The following is a 9788-nucleotide window of genomic DNA, read 5'->3' as shown; positions in this document are numbered from 1 at the left end:
AGACGGCCGCCCAAGCCCAGTCCGCCCAACAGCTCCTCCTTGGCATTACTCGAGTCGGAGACCCGCCGCCCAGCGCCTAAGCGCCTCCTAGGTGGCCTGGGCGGCCGAGTTTTAGAACACAGACTATAAAACCAATGAAAAAGATATCAATGGGGTACCAGGGCCACTACACCTATACTACTTGATTGGCTTCTTACCAATACAATAAAATCATTGTACATATTTTCTGTTAGTAAGAAATAATAGAGGTTTTCGTTCATACTTATATAAGGTAAAAGTTTGTATAAAATTTCACTCCCTAATATATTTTGCATTTTGTAAGATCATTTTTTCAGTATAATGTGAATAACAATGTTAAATCTATTGTTTTTTTATCAGGGTTTTTTATATAGTGTTGAAATTTCAATTTTTCTATTTTACGATGCATTTTTAAGTACTTTAAACTCTGCCTCTCTAGTAAATTTTTTTGACTCCGTCCATGTCCCTATCTATCTATTTATCTCTCTATCCATCAATCTATCACAGGCTTCCATGTACTTTAAATCATTTGACCATATCACAATCAGTGTCAAGTATCAATCTCAAGCAAAGTCCACACATGACAGTTCAATTCTTGAAAGCCAAAATTGTACTATCCACACATCACATTAAAGCCATATTTTGGGTGAAGGCTAGTTGGCTATCGCATGATAAGGCAGAGGCGTGCAATGCAAGATCAGAAGAGTCACCCGAAAGCTCGACAGTTAATCCTCTTAAACAAGTAGAACTGCATTTACGCATCCATGCATCATTCTTTGGATTATTTGTCACCTGAGCATATTTCCTTGCATCCACAAGCAAAGATGAGTACAACCACACAAGTTAAATAGCAAAGTTAATTGGAAATTAAGCAGAATGCCAAGCACACAGAGGTTTTGAACTCACCCCATACAACTTTCCCGTTAGGTGTGACTAGACCAAGTTCACTTACATTCACCTGAAATTTAGAGAAAAACAAACAAGAAGCAGCTTGAGACGTCATGATATTGAAATTATAAATGTCATCAATCATCACACAAGACTGAGATGGGTCAATGATGGTTCCCTTGGTCAAGACACCAAAAGAGGTATACATTTGACCATTAGGGTTTTTCTTCACACCAATGATCTCGAGGTTGAAAGTACATTTGAGTTCAGGGTGAGTCACATGAGCTTTAGTGATTCGCAATCCACTGGGCCGGATAAATGGCTCATATTTTGGAGGTTTCCTTGTAAAACCAGGTCCCATAAATGTGGCTTTTGTGATCATCCGCTTTCATTGCTTGGCTGCACAGAGGAACCAAAGTATAAGCTACCAAGAATGAGAGCAACAAAATTATACTCGTGCAAATGTTTCACAAGCATATCATGAATATGAACAAAGAATAATTTTATCTGGTTATGTCGAAAATACTAAATCATAAGCCTAAATGATGACTGAATAAATATAAACAACCAATTGACTTCAAAATTTATGGATGGGAAGCTAACTTCAAACTTGGAATCATAGGGATAGAGAGCAGTCAAGTTCTTACTCTTGCGTTTGCCCGTTCTAAGCACTCTAAACATCTCATCTTCAGCCACAGGCCTCACCTGGAAAAGATATGACTTAGTCAGAAAACTATTTATTCACACATGAAAGAGTACAGAGTCAGAAAGTTGCACTTCGTCTTACCTTAGGCAGAGGGACTTCCCATTTCCCCGCTTTCTCTTTCCTTTTTTGTTATTCCAATCTATTTGCAGCATAAAGTCAGATACCAACCATTAAAAGCTATCTTAATCATTCTATTTAATGGTCGTTCAACCATACCTTTGCTCGTGTTGTATTGTCACGATGCAACGGATATGTTGGAACAGCCCCTTCATGAACATCATCATCAACCTTGTGCCTAGTCGACGACTCCTCGTGCATAACCAATCTATCAATATTCACAAAATAATATTTAATTGTGAAATACAGGTCACTATAATGACTAGTTCAATATAAAAGTAAACAGTAACAGTAAACACACCCTGCAGTCTGAGATACCGACACAAAGACAAACTACTTGATAAGCGTATAATCTTGCACATATGATCTTAACTTTGTATTGTGTATTATCAAGCAACAAATTAATAATTTTCAAGTAATTATTGCTACATGAATATAAATATATAATACTTTTGAGTCGAGAAGAACATATTAGCAGTCTAGGGTGGAAAAAGAACCATATCACTAACCACAAAAAAGAATCTCACAATTATTAAATATATGCAAAACATACTAACTACCTATAGAAAACTTATGTGTTACAAGCAAAGATTTAAGAGAACAATCCACAGAGCAGAACTATGAAGAAATAAACAAAAAGACTCAATTAAATTAAACTGAAAGCCAGGAAATAGAACTCACGTTTTCTTCATTAGAGACTTTTCTGCATAGCGTTTCTCGGCCTAAAGACATACTTGGCAGCGGTACCTCTGCTGTCCAAACCTATTCCCAGAGAAATGCTTTACATGTATATACCTTGCGGCATCTTCTACCACAGTAAGCTCAGCTTTGATCAGACGGGATTCCGATTGCGAGTACCCGGTGTACTACACTGGAAAAGGTTATACTGGCGCAGAGTCAAGGTACCCGGACATTGAGAAGGTAGCCTTGGCCCTCCTTGTATCTGCCGGGAATCTCAGACACTACTTCTATGCACACTCGATTACCGTTTTCACTAATCATCCATTGAGACAGGTTCTGCAGAAACCAGAGACATCAGGAAGATTAATAAAATGGGCCATTGAATTGGGAGAATTCGACATCCAGTACAAGCCCCAAACGACTATTAAGGGCCAGGCAGCAGCAGATTTCATTTCTGAACTTATCCCCCCTCATGATCCACCTACTAGAACACCTGAACCACCAGCCCCGATCCCACAACCACCAAGCACTTGGCTATTGTACGTTGACGGCGCATCCAACAGGAAGACATATGGAGCAGATATTTTGTTGATCAGCCCGGAGGATCAGGTCTGCGAGTACACCCTCAAGTTTGCTTTCAAGGCATCCAACAATGTCGCAGAGTATGAGGCACTCATAGCAGGACTATAGGTCACTCGGGAACTAGGCGTCCAGCACCTTCATATCTTCAGCGATTCCCAATTGGTCGTGAATCAGGTCAAAGGTAACTTCGAGGCAAAAGAGCCTCACATGTCCTCTTACCAGGCCCTAGCACGGGCACTAGTTCAGAGATTCACCTCTTACATCATTACTCAAATACTCAGAGCATAAAATGACAAAGCAGATGCCCTTGCTAAGCTAGCAGCAACTTCTCCAAGTCCCGCGTACGGGGCTACCAAAGTAGAAATACTAAAAAAGCCAAGCACTTTTAAAACGATGTCAAAAATATTTACGGTGGACCACACTGCCTCCTGGATGGATCCAATCTTGAAGTACATGGTTGATGGCAAAGTCGAGGCTAGGAGACTCCAATTGAGGTTCGCTCGCTACACAATCATGGATGGAAAATTGTACAGAAGAGGTCACTGCTTCCCCAGCCTCAAGTGCGTGACACCCGAGGACGGCCACAAGATAATGAAGGATGAAGGATATACATGCTGGTGTATGCGGCAACCATGTAGGGGCCCAGTCTCTTGCACACAAGACCCTGAGGGCCGGATACTTCTGGCCAACCATGTCGGCCCTAGCTCAAACAATATCAAGCTCTTGTCACAAGTGTCAAATGTATGCGAATATTCCAAGGGCACCGCCTATTGTTCTCTCCATCCTCCTTGCACCTTGGCCCTTTTGCCAATGGGGCCTGGACTTGATCGATAAGCTTCCTACGGCAGTGGGGCAATTCAAATACGCCATTGTAGTTGTGGACTACCAAACAAATTGGGTAGAAGCAGAACCTCTCGTCGCTATCACTACGGAAAAAGTGAAGAACTTCCTATGGAAAAACATTTACTGCAGGTTTGAAGTCTCAGACACCATAGTCACTGACAACGGGACCCAGTTTGATAACTATGAACTAAGGGCTTACACCGAGATCATGGGCACTAGAATCCTCTACGCATCCCCAGCTCACTCACAGACCAACGGTCCAACGGTCAAGTTGAAGCTGTCAACAAGATAATCAAGAAGATCCTAAAAAAGAAGCTCGATGAGGCCAAGGGTCTTTGGGCTTCAAAGCTCCCGGAGGTATTATGGGCCATGAGGACCACGGCGACAGAGGCTACCGGAGAGACCCCTTTCTACATGGCTTTTGGGGCGGAGGCGGTCCTTCCCATCGAAACACAAATCTCAAGTGCCAGAATCGAGTACTTTGATGAGGGTACCAACGCGGAGGCCCTACAGCTCGATGCTGACTTGCTTGAAGAACAAATGGATGTAGCGCACATGCACAATCTCGCAAACAAAAGGAGAATACCTTGCTATTAAGACGCCAAGGTACAGTCCTGGGCACTGAAACTAGGGGACTGGGTCATGAAGCAGGTGTACCCGGAACCCTGGGGACTGGATCCTTCTTGGACGGGCCCTTATGAGATCATGGAAGAGGTTGGCCCAGAAACCTTCTACATCTAGAACATGGACGGAGTGGTATCACGGCACCCGTGGAACACCCAACGCCTTCGTTATTATTACAAGTAGCTCTCGGAGCATCTTGTCCTAACTTTTTGCTTTTGTCCATCTAGCTATGGCAAGCTACCCAACGGGTACTCATTCTGTACTAACTACCATGCGGTACTTGAATGGAAAAATTAATTATTCAGACCATTTCTTGCATTTTTACCTTAGTCACCGAGCGATCCTGGACAAACAGCTACTGTTAGTTACTCTATTCCGGTAATAAGTAATGTAAGCACAAACGCTTAAAACAAGGCTAAAATCCAAGAAATTCTAATTCCTTTCAAATTCTCATTCAAGTTCCAAAAAATCACCATTCACCAAAAAAAAAAAAAAAAAAAAAAAAACCAGGACTACCTAGCAAAGGAATTAAGGATTAACATTGGGCACCGGCTCTATAGCCATTGTTTAAAACAAAGACGACTACTAAAAAATAAAAAATAAATTAAGGACAACTTCTACTGATCATGAGCGGTACTCTGAGATCCGCCGGCACTTCCCTTGGAGGCAGCTTCCTGTTGTTTCTTCTTCCTCTCAAGGGCACCCCGCTTGAATTTGGCCTCATCTATGTACCCGGCTGCTACCCACTCCTAGTACTTGAGGATAATGGCCTTGTCCTGGGCGTTCAACAACATCTCCACGAACTCATTCGAAGCCTTGAACTCCTCCACCACTTCCCACCGCTCTTCAGGAACTCGACCCTCTAGGAACTTGGCCTTGGCCTTCCAGCTATTGGCTTTCTCCTCAGCATCTCGGAGAGGTTTTAGCTCCTTTTTCGGCTCACCAACCATTCCTTCCAGCTTCGGGACCCTCTTTTGCAGCTCTCCCACCTTCTCAACCTTGCTGGTCAGAGAAGAGACTTGCTTCTTTAGTGACTCCCGCTCTTTCTCCAATTTTACCTTCTCCTCATGCAGGTATTTAACCTGCCCGGAGAGGCTACTCACCTCCTCCTTCAGCTTGGTATCCTCTTCACTAGCATCGATGGCGTAGACATTATACAATGCCTGCACAATATAACTGTAGTGTTAACACTTTAAAAAAAAAAATACATTACTACTACAACTGTCGCCACGTACCCGCATCATCAACTCCCTGGCCAGCTTCCTGTTCTCTTGAGGAGTGTTGTCTTTGGCCAGGATGCGGTCGAGGTTGATGTCCTTCAGATCCCCAAGCATTGACCTTACAAATTTCTCATCTACCACCCCGTACTCGGACAGCAGCTGCTTTATCGGTTTCTTGGGGATCACAGGAAGCGCCGGGGATAGCATCCCCAAAGACAGGGTCAACTCAGGCTGGACTTGGAGGCTTGTCTTTGCCTTCTTTGCATCCCCCTTTACATCATGCCCGGTGTATGTCACCTCAACGTTGCCTCCGCTGCGGTGACCATGGCGATGAATCCTCTTCCTCTTCTCCCCAGGAAGCAACACACCTTCACTACCAAGTGACCCGCTCGACAGAGAAGCCAGTACCTTTAGACTTATCTTTCTCCAGGTTGACAATAGTCACCACGTGTCCGAAGAGATCATCCCTCTTCTCTATCTGAGTATTGGGGTCCGGCTCCCCATAACCCTCGTCTGGTATCTCAAGGAGCAGGTCCTCGATCGAGGTCCGAGGTACTCTTACTCTCCAGGTCAATATCAATCCTCAGAGCTTCATCTCCTTGATTGATCAGCCTGTCCATCAGCTTCAGATCGTCCAATTTGTCTTCTTCTTTTCCCTTCCTTGGTTTCCTTTTCGGCACCTTAACTGCAAAATAAAGCACACAGTCAGAAACCCAAACACTGTTAATCATAGATAACCATAGTAAATTGACACTCAAGTCATTTCCTCACCAAGTACTCTCCCTAAACCTAACCTATCCAGTATGGGGTACCGGATAAATCTATAAGAACTCCTTTCTTCTGTGTCAGCCCAAATAGTGTAGACCCTTGCAATCCGTTTCTTTTCAACCTCTGTTAAAACGTACGCTTGGTTCCCGATGGCTTGATAGGTCCTGGTCACCTACCACTTCCTGTTCTTTATCTGCCACCTCCCCCCGATGAGGAAGACTTTGTTTTTCCATTTCTTACTTTGCGACATCGGTAGATCGGTCACAAGTGGCTCGTAGTCCCGTGCAGTGAACGTCATCGTACCCGGATACTTCTTTGAATATGCCACTCAGTATACAGCCCGGAACTCATTTATTGTGGGCCAGCCTTGCTCGCATAGATCCCACATCACCAACATGCTCAGAAGCTGCCGCTAAGCGTTTGGGGTTAACTGTCCCGGTGATAGATTTAGCATCCTAAGCAGATACTCTACCGGCTTTGGTAACGGTAACCATAAACCCTAGTACAGCTGGTTCTTGTAGAGGGCTACCCATCCTGTAGGAGGATTGCAAACCAACTCGCCGGGTCTCAAGGGCTTAAGCTCCACTTGGTCCGGTATTCCCCATCTTAATCTAACATTGGTGATCTCCTTCATGGTCATACTTCTACCTGGTTCCTCACACATCGTTCCATCCACCAGCACATACCTACGTACCTAGACGCCCTCGGGAATCGCAACTGTCACCTTTTCTACGGACCTCGGATGCTCTTCACTATCAGCAATTCCCTCACTTCCCAAACTCTCTGATACCACTCCGGTAGACGAAGCAGTCTCCTCCCCCAGGTGCTCCCCTCAGGTACCACTACTTGCCAAATAAGCATCTACTGCTTCCTCCGCCTGCCTCTCTGAGGCTTGATACGAGGACTCTCCTTCCCTGAGTGTAGCTCTTGTTTCTGATTCCATGTTACTAGCCTATGGGTACCCTACTCTTGGAGCCTACCTGGAATCAGAAAAAGGAGAGTCAGCCCAGGAGCACCCCACCCAGATCTAGGGCTCCGTTGTAGTGTGGATCACTCCCCACTACTATGAACCCAAAAACTCAAAAACCCAGAAAAACACTACTGTGAGCCCAGAAACTCGGAATCCCAAAATCATAATCCCAGAAACCCAAAAACAAAATCTAATTTTCCTGCACAAAATCAACGTCTAGAGGACAGATTCAACACCACAACCAACAACGCAAAAGAAAATGCAAGCCAGAAAACTCAAAACAAGGCAAACCCTCAAAAACCTAGAAAAACCAAGACCAAAAATCAAGCAAAAGAAAAAGCACCCAGATTTTTGACGAGGCAAGAAACGAGTTCTTACCTTTTCAAACCGAAAGTCGCTCAGAAGGTTTCGCTCTCCACTAAAGATTAGTTCAGCCGTGCTCTCCTTCTCCACAGTGGCAGCAACAGAGAACATCGAAAAATTTTGGCAAAGTTTCTTCACAGAAGTCACAAAGTGAAGAAGAGGAACATAGGTTTTCCCTCTTAAATTTCAACTGGTGCGAAATTACAACCGTTGGCAACGACGGGTCGCCAACTATCGGATCGCGCCACGTGTCCCATTATCTCCCTTCACTCCTTGGTTACGCAAACCGTCAGAGTCGAAGCGACGAGCATTTATTGCCCCCTCCGGATTCTACGCGCCACGTGCCTTGCATGCATCGGCAACCCTATCGGGTACCAGAGGCTCCAGCCCTCCTTCAACCCCAGTAGGTACCAGAGGCTCAAGCCCTCCTTCAACCCCAACGGGTACCAGAGGCTCAAGCCCTCCTTCAACCCCAACGGGTACCAGAGGCCCATGACCTTCTTAAACCCCAAACGGTACCGAGGTTTCCTCCAACCCTAACGGGTTACATCAGGAGCACTGTAGATTAGCTACTTGCAGCGCAACCCGCTCAAGACATCTCTTGCATGTGAACTTAGGGGACTCCCTACAGGCACATCAGTGCCAAACCTTGTGACTAAAAAAATTATTCAAGTCCCCACCCAAGAAACATCTTGAACGGGAACTTGGGGGACTTGTACATACTAGTTGGTATTTCACTAGGTTTTGGCATTATCAACTGGGGCCCGTAGGAGTACCCAAGTACCAGACCATGGGCCGGGTTCACAACCCACCATGATGGTGCGGGTCAGGGACGACACCCTAGGCACAAAGGGGTTCGAACCTGATCAACAGAATCCATCTAAATACACACCAGAAAGCTGATATAACTACAAAGGGACAATATGCGTCCCACATCGAAGATATGGGAAACTCCTTTCCCACACTCAAGTATTAAAGTATCAGCACAACCACCTTTTATGGGTAATAACTCCTTTCTGATCCTATTACCATGTCCATTTGAATATCAGTATCTTACTCCAGCATCGGAGAGGTATAAACCATCCGGTACGATTTATCCCTCTGACATTGTGTTACTGGTGCAGGAACTTGGAGTTGGATCGGTACCCTGGTGGTATAGCATTCTGTGTGAGGTACCCGGAGAAAGCCACCAGAAACACTATGTTATAATAATGTATTGATACATTAATGGTATATCAACTCTCTATAGTAGAATTACTTCCTACAATAGTAGAAGATCAGCATTAACTAGTTTTCCAATATATGAAGCTAATGTACTCATATATCAAATTGATCTACTTGATATATCGATACATGCATTATATATATATATATATATATATATATAAACGAACGCCAGAATAATACTAAGAGACTATTTGGTGTCGATCGATAGCTACAAACACCTGGATACAAATCAATTCTTCATGTACAGTTGGTTTAGATGTTAAGATCGTAGTCTACTAGAAAATATTTTTTTTTGGGGAGGTTGAGTAAACATAAAGATTAATACAGCAAAACTGATGAAATGAATAGAGGGAGACTGACAAAGTTGCAAGTTTGCTTTGCAGAATCACCCTCAACTGAGTAGGTCGGTGTTTCCTGTCAGTGCAGGTCCGTCCCTGATTCCTGAGTCCTGACCCTCTTATCCCAGCTAGCTTAGTTAGCTAGCTCCATTCATTAATACCATTCATCGATCTGTACTACAATATACAACAGTATTTCATCAAACTTGAGACATAGAGGCTTAGTCTGGGATTGCTATGCTGTGAGAGGAAACACTTCCGAACTTGCTGTGAGAAGAAGCAGCTGAGGTGTTTGATAAACTGTTTTTAAAAGTGTTGTGAGAACGAAAAGCAATTTATAGTTGTTTGGTAAGTTGCAAAGCAAAAGTGCTTTGGTTGGATATAATTACCAAAATGGGCATACATGCTAAGATATGCTATTAAAATACATAATTTTATTTTTT

The 9788-nt window shown here is 43.9% G+C and overlaps 1 pseudogene; it reads right to left on the bottom strand.

Moving 5' to 3' along the window:
- Positions 1–752: 752 nt before the first annotated feature.
- LOC112177816 lies at positions 753–3685 on the bottom strand (annotated as a pseudogene).
- Between the last annotated feature and the right edge of the window lie 6103 nt (positions 3686–9788).

This window comes from Rosa chinensis, chromosome 7 (assembly GCF_002994745.2).
Source record: "Rosa chinensis cultivar Old Blush chromosome 7, RchiOBHm-V2, whole genome shotgun sequence".
NCBI classification, from domain to species: domain Eukaryota; kingdom Viridiplantae; phylum Streptophyta; class Magnoliopsida; order Rosales; family Rosaceae; genus Rosa; species Rosa chinensis.
This window is presented reverse-complemented; position numbering and strand designations above follow the sequence as displayed.